Source organism: Tachysurus vachellii, chromosome 24 (genome assembly GCF_030014155.1).
Source record: "Tachysurus vachellii isolate PV-2020 chromosome 24, HZAU_Pvac_v1, whole genome shotgun sequence".
Taxonomy (NCBI): domain Eukaryota; kingdom Metazoa; phylum Chordata; class Actinopteri; order Siluriformes; family Bagridae; genus Tachysurus; species Tachysurus vachellii.
The window spans coordinates 15876051-15888814 of NC_083483.1; the positions used below are offsets into that span (position 1 = coordinate 15876051).

The 12764-nt window shown below is 36.6% G+C and overlaps 1 protein-coding gene across 2 annotated transcripts in view; it reads right to left on the reverse strand.

Annotated features, from left to right (window-relative positions):
• gcgrb (glucagon receptor b) overlaps positions 1–12764 on the reverse strand; it is a 29875-nt gene that overhangs the window by 17102 nt on the left and 9 nt on the right. For both annotated transcript variants that reach the window (XM_060860510.1, XM_060860511.1), the window contains exon 1: positions 12469–12764. This exon is cut by the window's right edge. The gene's annotated coding sequence lies outside the window, so the exon portion shown is untranslated. The remainder of the gene's footprint in view (positions 1–12468) is intronic.

Consider the following 12764-nt stretch of genomic DNA (forward strand, 5'->3'; position numbering starts at 1 on the left):
TCTCGGGGGTTTGAGGAGATCTCCTAGAGCTTATTTTCCATCAACAACATTTATACTGCTTATATCTGAGGGGTAGAAATGATTTATTGGTGCTGAACCCATCAGCAGTGTTAGCTTGTGGAAAACTACTGAAAGTGAAAAATAGGAAAATGTAGACAAACTTTATAGAGAATTCAGCTCACATGTGGTGGCTTTTTCTGGACTGAATCCTGGATGTGCATCATCAGAAATAATAAACCTGATATTTTTCTCTCACATGTGGAATCTGATCTTGGTCCTGCAATGTAGATTGAGTATTATAAATGAATATATAAATAAATAAATCAGGGATGAAAGAAAAACAAGAAGAAGAAAAAAACAGATGGTTGGTGAATATGAAGAAGACAGATATTACTGAAGAGGGATTTTCTCTCGGTTTTGTCCGTAGGGTCTGTGCTCATGGAATCTGTGACCATCCAGAGACATCTGCTGAATAATAAGCAGGAAAGATATAAGAGCAGATATGAACAAGAACCAGAGCTTTGGGTTTGATGTCTTCAACTCCAATAACAAATATTGGAAAAAGGTCCATCCTGCTGTGGACATTGGTGTAGGACACAAGAGGATCTGAAATAGCAGCATATCCACTACAAACTATCTTTCAACTCTGAGCATGAGCACAAGTGTACAACATTTCTCTTTCTGTCATCCTCGGAAAAAAACACATTCAGGTTTTAAAGTACTTGAAGACTGTATGTTAACGTAACGATTTTAAGGTTTAAACACAGAAATCCATATACTGGAGACCTGGAATTACTGTATAAAATACTTTAATATAATGATGTTCTGGTCTAGTCCAAAATTAATGTAAAGATTACAGAGATATAACCAAAATTAAATTAAATTCAAATTTCAAACTCTAAAAAAAGAAAAAACAAGGTGTTAAGAATGTGAAAACTCAAAAGCATAAAATCTTATGACAGATATTTGCTTTAGCAAAACTGTATATTCACATATATTAAAATATTTATAAAAGTTTTGACGTCTGAGAGTTCCATGTCAAGTGACAAATAAAATTATTTAATTTAGAATTCTATCTCTGGAAAATTGTCTGTAGTGTGTGATTGTGTGAGTGAATGAGAGTGTGTGTGTGTGCCCTGCGATGGGTTGGCACTCCGTCCAGGGTGTATCCTGTCTTGATGCCCAATGACGCCTGAGATAGGCACAGGCCTATAGTTCGGATAAGTGGAAGAAGATGAATGAGTGAATGAATGAATGAATTTAGAATTCTGCTCTATTCATAGAAACAGAAATGCAGTTTGATCATTGAACCAAAATTTTATGGAAAAAGAAAATTACATTATCAATTTGCAAGGAAAACGGACATAAAAATTAATATTTATACTGGATATTTAATTGTGGATAAAGAGGACATTACCCTCATAGGGAAAAAACACTGTTTATATAAAAACTCTACAGTGACAAACGAGCATGTTTATCTCTCTATAATGTGTTTATATTAATGGACCTAAAACACAGCAGCCATTTTGAACTTTTATTTGTCTGCTTGTTTGATCAAAAAACTATCCAAAAATCCATTTAGCTTGAATTCACTTTATTTATTGTAAATTTCCATATTTCTGCCTGATGACAGTGTAAACATCTGAATCCACCAGTGAAATCTGTTTTATTGGACATCACACACTGCTGCATTGACCTTTTAATTTTTTATAGGTTTTAGTATTTAGGTTCAGCTGAATATCCTGTTCACAAAGCAGAAATATACAGTAACTTGTTTATAAATGATTTCCACTGTTTCTGCTCCAATGCCATAATGCTGAGGCCTGAACTCTGTTTATTGTTCAGGACTTGAATCATGTTTTAGATGTTTGACAGAACTCTTTTTTTAATAAAACATTAACTTCACTGGAATCCTCTTTAGCCTCATAACACTGACGCAGTGGTGCTTGTGGGGACCTTTGGCTTGGTTCCAATGAGGACAACTTTTTTCTTATGACCTAAAGCAGCTGAGGTTAAAGGGTTAAAGTCAGGTAGAAGGTCCTCAGAAATATATTAACCTGTGTTTGTGTGTGTGTGTGTGTGTGTGTGTGTGTGTGTGCAGTATTTTATAGTACAGAATTAAACTATTAGTAACACGTTAAAGGTAAAATGAATTATGAAAAAAGTTTATATATGTTGGGCTCTACGTTTATCGTATTAGCCTCAGTCACCTCAGGCTTGCTCATTGGGGATAAATACAAAAACATTTAAATATATAAATATAAATAATATTAATCTTGAATCTTTGAATAAATTGTTGTAAAATGTTAACCTTTTTCTACTTTTTGCAATATTTATTATGTTCTGTAAAGTTGCTTTGAGACATTGTCCATTGTTAAAAACGTTACACAAATAAATTTGAAATAAATTGAAAGTTATGTTAAAAAATAAAAAATAAAATTGATTATTTTTCTGTTATTTTTAAATAAATGAAACATGTACTAACTGCCCACATCATTTCTGTTAACTATTCACACTCTATTTATTTATTTAAAACTTTTTAACTCTTAAACTCTTTTTAACTTTTTGTATGTTGTATCTATGCTATCTTTTGCACCAAGAGACTTTTTTTTTATTGGGGAAAATTGAAAATTTTCAAGTTTATTCATATTTCTACAAATGATTGTTTAAGCCTAGGTTAAAATAATATGAGATAATGTTTGGCAGCACCGATGTAACAATCATATTAAGTCATAAAAAAGAGTAAGAAGAAAAGCAAAACATGAGCTTTAAGCTTCACTATGTAATGGAGTATGTTTGTCTAGGGTTAGTGTTGGGGATGGGTGGGGATTACTTCTGTAATATTGTCCTTATGAAGCTGCACTTTTTGTTCAGACACGTTATTACAGGTTTATGTGTTTAAACACCTTAAATATGTTATAAAAAGATCTGGACCTTGCAAGTACTTTAAAACCTTGGTGTGTGTGTATTTTTTCTGGGCATGACCAGGAAATAACAGAATGAGAAACTCTGTGCACTTGTGTTTGTCAGTTATCCATCTTCACATAAGAAGCCTAATGAGGCAGAACATGGGTACAGACGATAAACACTGAGAGAAAAGCAAAACAAGCTAAATAGCAGGAGATAAAACCATGAGAAAAAACAGATCTGAGAAATGAAGTGACGGCGCAAATACATCAACAGAGTGTTTAAGTATGACACTTAATGAGCTGATTAGGATGAGTGTCTCCTCTGCTGATCATTCAGTCCCGTGATGTTTACACTTAAATTGTGACAGGGAAAATGTGAAGGGGTCTGGAAGGCTGATTTGAAAGAAATTAATGCAAATTTAAATGAAGTATTTAATAATGACTATCTGATCATTATCCATGTTGTGTTTCACTGAATTTATATCTACTGTATATCTTATATCCAGTTGTTCTTCATAAGTGCTTTTGTGGTTTCTTAGTTTCATGGTAATAATTTCCTGTACATAAACAACTGTTTGCAGGATAGTTTTACGATCATTGGCATCATGCTGGTGCTTTAGATCAATTCTCAACAGTGAATTTGTGTAAATTAGCGTAAACGCTGGGTTTAACTGAAGCCATGAATCAAACGAGAGAGGAGCTGAAAACATGACACACAGTTAAGCAGGCAACAAACCGGGGAGAGATAACGCAGGCAGACAGCGATGTGAAGTTTCAAAGCAAAGTCAAACAGCCATAAATCAGTTCAATGTGTGTGTGTGTGTGTGTGTGTGTGTGGGTGTGGGTGTGCGTGTGTGTGATTTCCAGCTGGGCTGCGTTCTGCCTACAGCAAATGGTTTTGCTGCTACCATCTGCATCGCTGCGTAGCTCTGACTGAATATCAAATGAAATTCTGTAAAACGTGTTATCAGGTCTGCATTTTTTTTCAGTGGTGTTTAAAAACCTTGGATTTTGATTAATGCTATCAGAATAATCACATTCAGAATGGACAGATTCAGGGATCTTAAAAGCAGGAAAGTTTCAAAACTAAATGCTGATCATTAAAAGCACAGAAATTCAACTTCAACTTTCAACTTTATTCATTTATATAGCACATTTTACTGCAATTTCAATTGCCCAAAGTGCTGCACAATATTACAAAAAGCATAAAGCAATATATATATCAGACCGATTATAACAAAGAAAATTAAAACAGATGAAAATAATGTACATAAAAGGGAAACAGATAAAAGATAAAATGAAATAAAATATATAAAAGCATCAATAAACTATCTCTAAACAAGGTCTATTCTCAACGAACGCTAAATTAAAAAGATAAGTTTTTAACTGAGACTTAAAACCTTCTAAACTTGAGGCCTGCCGAATGTGCAAAGGGAGGCTGTTCCACAGTTTTGGGGCAATGACCATGAAAGCTCTATTGCCCCTAGATTTTTTTGAGGAACGGGGAACTGCAAGTAGAAAATTGTAGACTGTGCAGTGTGTGAGTATGTTTGTGTGTGAATGTGTGCGTGTGTGTGCGCAGCTGAATGCAATATAAATCTCTCCACACACCTAAATCTCTTTCTCTTTTCATATGTCCCTAAATCCTTCTGTTCCTGACACCCCACAGAGCCAGACGCACCCCACTGTTACAAGCCCACACACACACACACGCAGCGCGCACACACACACGCAGCGCACACACACACACATGCACAGACACACACACATGCACAGACACACACACACAGATACACATACACAGACCTACAGTATATAGATAATGTGTTTAAAAATATCTGGACTCATTCTGGTTGTGTCCTAAACACATCCCAACATATACGCACATAAGAAAGTGTGACGTGAAGGTCAACATACATAAAGTACAATAAAAGCAACTTACAAACACCTACACATAAAGACACACACACATATACACACACACAAGAATGTGCGACATATGAAGGTCAACATACATTAACTGTCATTTACAGTATGTTTAAACACATCAATAACCAGACAGATGCAACTCACATACACCTACACACATAAAGACACACACACACACACACGCAGAGGAATTACATTTATCAGAAAACGAGGATTTTATCTCTCCTAGTTAACTCCTCTAATACACCTATCACACATGTTTATAATCTTTAAGGGTTAAAAAGGTATGAGCAGCGTTATTGTGGTTATTTGTGAATGTGTAACTAAAATTTCATGAGATGTGACTGAGGCTGAGAAACGTCCTTTCACAGCAGGACAGACACGGCAGGATAATGTGAAGCGTGTGAGAGCCGTGTGTATAGAGTGTAGACTTCTATTCTGCTTTACCTGCATCTTACACATATACACACACAAACACAAACACAAACATAGTACACACACATATACCTACACACACACACAGGTACACAGGAAATATGCTGGCGTCCTGTAAAGGGGACCACACAGAAATATGTTCTTTCACCCACATTTCAGACTTTTAACTTTGTGACACACATAATCACACACAGATCGATCTATAAAACTTTGCATATTCTTTATTATTCATACTTTTTTAAAATTCACTCTCGCACATTCACAATTTTTGTACATTTTATATATAACATATAAACACATATTTACAGATTTTTGGATGTCTTTGCTCTCACCAATTACCTCATGTGAACTGCTTTTACATCATCTTCTATATTTAAATTCATATAGCATTACATTCATATAACAATAACTTTTACCTCATAGTTCCTAGTTTTACCTCACATCCACTAGATTTATGTCTGAGTCACTGCATAGATTTACTAGATTTACTGCATAGTCAGTAGTTTTACCTCAGAGTCACTAGAGTTACCTCAGAGTCACTATTTTTACCTCAGAGTCAGTAGATTTACCTCAGAGTCTATAGTTTCACCTCAGAGTCAGTAGATTTACCTCAGAGTCTATATTTTCACCTCAGAGTCAGTAGATTTACGTCAGAGTCACTATTTTTACCTCTCAGTCACTATTTTTACTTCAGAGTCAGTACAGTAGATTTACCTCAGAGTCTATAGTTTCACCTCAGAGTCAGTAGATTTACCTCAGAGTCACTATTTTTACCTCTCAGTCACTATTTTTACCTCAGAGTCAGTAGATTTACCTCAGAGTCTATAGTTTTACCTCAGAGTCACTAGTTTCATCTGAGTCACTAGATTTAGCTCTGAGTCACTAGATTTAGCTCATACATTCACTATTTGTAGTTCAAAAGTTTAGCTCATAGTTACTAGTTTTAGATCACATTCACTTTGTTAAGCTCTTGCATGGTGACATCTTGCATGGTGACATAAACTTTTTTTTATATATATGGACTAACTGTGTCTTAAACTCATCATTCTGCCTCACACATTTGCCATGCCATAATATTAACCTCACAGACAATATTTTTAACCTCAAATTCACTAGTATTATCTCACACATTGAATAATTTTAACTGGAAACTTAACTAAGTTACCAGTATCATAAGTATCATTATAGAATAGTACACAATATTATATATGATATATCATTTCACAGTCACAGAAGCACTAATTAAGAATCAGAAACTCCAGTTTTACCTCACAGTCACTAATTTTATTTTAGATGTTACTGTAGATAGCAGTCACTAGTTTTAAGTTTTAGTTTGAGCTATTCAGAGTTTTAAATAACTAGATATAAACACACAGTTGAATTGATGCACACACGCACACACACACATGCGCGCACACACACACACACGCATGCGACCTCTACACTGATGATGACTCATGAAAAGTGTGAATTCATTTCATTCGTTCTCATACAGTTGCCTTGTTTCTGTGTTTTATGGCTCCAACACTAACAGTAATGTATGAAAGCCAGTATTAGATGTGACAAATGGGAGAGACTGAACCTCTGATCATCTCAGGTGTGTGTAGGCAGAAGAATGCGCTCCGAACAAAACGTAAACATTTATTCTCAATAAAATTACCCTCTTTATGCTTTATGTCAAAAGTATTTCTGTCTCTAAAATTTCATTATAGTAACTGAGTTATGAGAGGAATTTGAGGGAACACTTTACCTCCAGGAAATGCAGGTCTATTAGCCGTAAACACACTCAAGCACAAGATTTACTGCTGGGGACAAACAATTTAGGTCTGCTACCAGAACCTGCCTTTATTTCCCCAGATCTGAAAAACTACCGTATAATTCTAGTAATTCACTCATGGGTCATTCTTCAATAATATCTTATAATATATTATATGTGCATTTGTATAATGTATGTATTTTACTACATGTTGAACAGTGTATAATTGCGTAATTAAATTTGAATTTGAAGTAATTGTGATGTTATTATATACAGTACCTGACTGTTTCTTTATACACTTATGTTGTAGTAGTTACTAAATCTATGTACATACTGTATACTTAATCAGATGAATCTTTTTTCTTGTTCAGCGTGTTAAACGTCCTCTAAAATTCAAGATCAGTTAGCAATTGCATTTACATCCAAATTTACTGCATTTGGCAGATGCACTTATCCAGAGAGACTTACAGAAGTCTCCATCAATGAATACATAGCTGCTGGTACACTAGGTCACAGAGTAGGAATACCATCATTCTAAAACTCTGTGGTGGAGGTAATATAGCAAGAAAAGCACACAGACAACACTTTTGTAAAGTTAGTTTTTAACTGCTAGTTGAAGGACGTCATGAAGAGGTCGTCTAAGACAGGCAGTGACTCAGCTGTTCTAGAGGGACGTTCTAGGGGAAGGTCACTCCACCACCTTGGTGTCAGAAAGAGAAGAGTCTTAAAGCATACCTTCGCTGAGAGATGATGGGATCAGTCGTGCGGTGCTGAACGATCAGAGGAAGCGTGGAGCACTATGGGGTGTGATAAGTGATTGGATTGGGACGTTGACTGATATATGACAGGACAGCCAGAAATATGAAGTACTCATGTGATGAATTTGTGCTCATTGGATGAGTCTGAAATATGTAAATCTCATTCAACAAGGTCAGATTGGTCAAATTGGACTAAAGCATGTACCTTGTGTGTGATAATGACATGAATGGTGAATAAAGAAATAAAAAGAGTGGAGGCAGAGGACATGGTGAAGGTCAGAAAGAAATGAATAGAAGCAGTGAATATGCTTCTTGATTTATGGGGTGAGTCTTATACAGTTCTATTGTGAGGCCTGAACCAAATAAAATATTTGACAACTTAGAACTTTGTAAAACATGAACACCTGAATGCATGGGCTAATCAGCTACGTTTGAAGAATTTTTTTTATCAATATATATTTCAATATGAAACAGAAAGATGTAAAAAAAGGAAAAGTAAAGACAGACAGATCAAAACAATCTGTGATTTGGCTGAAGACAAATGTGATGCAATGTCGGCATCCTGCTATGGAGCTTCTTTAATTCCATAGCTGGAACTGATGCTGAAGTCAAGCTGTAAGGAATCATGGGAGGCTCCAAATTCCTATCTATTTTTGCCAAAAAACAGTGGCATGCTGTATGTTAAACAGATGAATATAAAAAAACAAATTAACCTTCCAGCACAATAACGACCCAACGTAATAATCCAAGTCAACAAAGAAACAACATCAGAACAAGAACAAGAACAAGAAGAAGAAGGAGAAGAAGAAGAAGAAGAAGAAGAAGAAGAAGAAGAAGAAGAAGAAGAAGAAGAAGGAAAGGATCAGTATTTTAAAATGACGCTGTCAGAGCCCAACTCTAAATCCTATGGGAAACCTTTGGATAGACTGACAGATCGAGAGCAATTAGAGAGGAAAAGTGTAACATACAATATGCTGCCAAATCATGTTGTACAGAGAAACACTGAGTGCTGGATAACAAGCAAAGGGTGCTTCAATAGACAGTTAGTTAAGGGGTGTGTATACTTATGCAACCAGGTTATTGTGAGGTATCTAACTTCCACTGATTTGTCAATGTGCCATATTTTCCCCTTGCTACGTCATTTTTGTGTCAGTAGTTCTGGTGTTCACCTGATATTAGATATGTTCATATTCTGATTGGTTGTCTGTTGCTAAGCAACTAGCAGTAACTGTCTAACAGCGCATCATTGTACACTCTACATTGTAAATGCTTTAGAATAGGGTTTCATAACCCCGGGGAAAAACCCCGCTTCTACATTCCACATGTTAAATGTTCCTCTAGAACGATGAGAGGCGCAGTGTGAAAAGCCTGATCGTCAGTTATACTCAGGGCAATTTGCCACATAGATTGCAACCTAATGCCCAAGTCCTGAGTGTATCAGTATGGAGATACGCCAATGAGACCCCAGATGCATTGGTACTAACAATATCTCCCAGAGCTTTGAGTTAAAATAGAGATTGCAGTCGTGATAACTCAATCCCACATCTAACAAACTACACCTGAGCTGGTGAAGAAGACTCCAGCGAGAGATATCACCAGGTGTGACTCTGATTCTGAAGTCAGGAGGAGTTACACAGCAAAAAGGAAGGCTTTGTTGGAGCTGAATGAAATCTCAGAAGCACAGAGAAGTTCCATGTTCCTGAGAGAGAGAGAGAGAGAGAGAGAGAGAGAGAGAGAGAGAGAGAGATCTTTCTGTTTCTCTGACGTTATGTTCACTTATCTTACAGAAGACTTTTTACAGTTTCTGTACGACGCAACAAGCTGCATTTTTTTGTGATTAACTCCAGGGTTCCAGGAAGCGCAGACACACTGTCACTATGCACATGACCTACTGCTGTTCAGAAGACTGTGTCAGCCAATCAGAGAAGGGTGTGAAGACCATGTGACCTGCTGTTAGGGTCGAGTGACTTGAGGGTCACATGAGGTGAGTGAGATGTTGAATAATCGTTGTTAATGATCGATGATTAGCACGAACACAACACACTGAAAGATGTTTTACTTCTCTCTTCTGCAGTGACTCTCAGTGTCAACAGGTAAACACACACACACCTGCTATGTGTGTGTGTGTGTGTAGACCGTGTTCTGAGTGTTTCATGGCATTTACCAGACCATAGCAAATAGGTCTGCAGTCATATGAGTGGTGCATATGTGTGTGTGTGTGTGTGTGTGTGTGTGTGTGTGTGTGTGTGTGTGTGTGTGTGTGTGTGTGTGTGGTTTAATAAATTGCTCTTGTTTTTTGGCAGAATCCTGGAATTCATTTATGGGATACATACGGTGGTCCCCAATAACACACACACAAAATCATTAAACAAAGCCATGGGGAATATCAAGATACACACACACACACACACACACACACACACACAAAATCATTAAACAAAGCCTGGGGGAATATCAGCACACACAAACACACACACACACACTTACACACACACACATATGCACACACAAGACTGATTACTCATTCTTAAAGAAGCCTCAGTGCCGCATAAACAAACACACATACACACACATGGTTATTAGTGTAAAGAGACCCTGTATTTGAGTTTATCATGATCTCCAGTCCATTTTAAACTATAAGAGTCAGCAGCTGTCATGGCAACAGCTAACACACACACACACACACACACACACACACATATAAAAAAATTACACACACACTAACAAACACTAGCACAGAGAAACAGCTCAATGACTTTTTGTGACTTCCAAACATGATAGGTGTAGTTTACTGTTGAGTTTGAACTTTTAAGGGTCGATAGATTGGACACACACACATAGACACACACACACACACACATACACACACACACACACACACATAGAGAGAGAGAGCGAAAGAGACAGTGAAACAGATAAACACAACATCTCAAACCTTTATAGAAAATCTTTTTTTTTCTTTTCTTTTTTTTTCGTTTTTCTTTTCCAAATCCTATGATTTACTTCACAGCAAACATCTCCAGTGGCCAGTTCACTCCTACAGAGTTGCCAGATTGGAATAAAAACCCTTACTGTGTTTTTTGCATTTATCAATCCTGATATTGATACTACAGTGAATGTACTGCATAATAGACAAGTATAGTTAATCAGCTCTGTTCATGTTTCCCTGCTGTAAATAGCATCCAGCATGTGTGTACGTGTGTGTGTGTGTGTGTGTGGGGGGGGGGGGGGTTCCTCCAGTTCTGTAAAGCTGTAAGTAAAGTGTGCTCTCGTTCTCAGAGCATAAGATTGTGAGCGACACGCTGACAAAGAGCTGTTATTGTCATTCACTGGCTGTTTTCTGTTCTGTTTTTTCACCTCGCTGGAGTTTGCTGCTAGCGATGATCTCCTTATGCTGAACTTTAGATTAAAGAAATTTTGATCAGTTGTATTGTTAGATGATGTTGGAAAATCAGGCTGTGATCCTAAACCAATCATGAGGTCACTGGATCCGTACGACTACAATACAAAGACCATTTCTTCATTGAAATGATTACCAGCTCCTTTATGGGGAATTCTACCCAATCTGGCAAAGGTTACACAGCTTCTAATTACAATAATAGGTTCTATACATATTTTTAGATTTTTATTATTGCTGTATGTATTATTCCTGAGTGTCAATAAAATGCATCAGGAGTTATTTTCACACTAAACATCTCATCATGACTAGATTTTATTCTAAATACAGTTTGTCAGCAGGAGACAACAAACCGACACACTAGAGTGTGAACATACACCAGGAAATCAACTCGATCCGGGAAGGGAGAAGATTTTTGTTTATTTGTTTTTGTTTATTTCTCTTGAGCATAAATGATTTGTAAATGGATGAAATGATAAAATCAGGAGGTAAATCATTACTTTGGAATCATACTGAGTGTTTTTATGAGTATTAAGGAGAAGTTTCCATTCTGTTGAGTTCCTTGGTTCCGAATACAGCAACAGCGCTGCTGAATCCCAGGTCCTGTCCTGGTAATGAAGGGCTTTAGTACGTTACGGAATCACTGATACTGTGCAAGCAGTTTTCTGTAAGCAGCAGATTTTCCTCAAATCTACAGCACCATGATTTATTATTATTTATTTATTTCAGTTACAGGAAAAGTGACATGTTTGTTTTGTCTTATGAAATTCACAAAAGAAATAAAAGAGAGACCAGTGAGAGACGGTCTGTGTGTGTTTCTATGCTATAACCTACTTCAGATGTTCTACAGTGTTAAACAGAACTGTATTGATTAATTGATTAAAAAGTAGATTCTGTCAATCATTAATCAAGCTTTAAAAATGTAACTGCTGTTTAAAAAGTTGCCAATTAAGTCAGTTCTGTTTGGGAAGCCTGACATCCTGCTGTGTGATGAACCTCTGACAGTTTTTTGTTTTGGTGTCAATATCAGCGTCAGTTTCGTGGTATTGTGGCAATAATATGCAAATGATTCAAAGTCTGAGATTTTAAAAACACTGAACTGAAGAAAGTGAAACAGATTGAGAATGAAGAATGAAAGAACATCGTTGTTGTTGTTGTTACAGTATGAATGAAGTCATCTTGTGTACTTTTACTCAGTCTGAGTTAATTAAGGTGCAGCCGAATATGTGATTAATTAACTGATCAGGACTGGACACACACACACACACTCACACACACACTTACCTCTTTACAGAGGCACTGCGTCTCCAGCACCCGCAGCATGCGATCACTCATCGTCCACCTCCGCGCGCGCCACAGAGAGAAACCACGGAGTCGGTAATCCAACATACAAAAAAAATGAATCCTCGAAAAAGTTTCAAAACAATAAAGTCATAAAGTTAAAAGGGGGAAGTTTTTTTTTGCTTGTTTTCTTTTTATTTTTTTTAACTTTCTCTCATTTCAATTAAGTTTCTTCTCAATTCGGCTCATGCGCTTTTGGGTATGAAGCGCGCCGCTGAAACGTGAAGCGCGCCAGCACA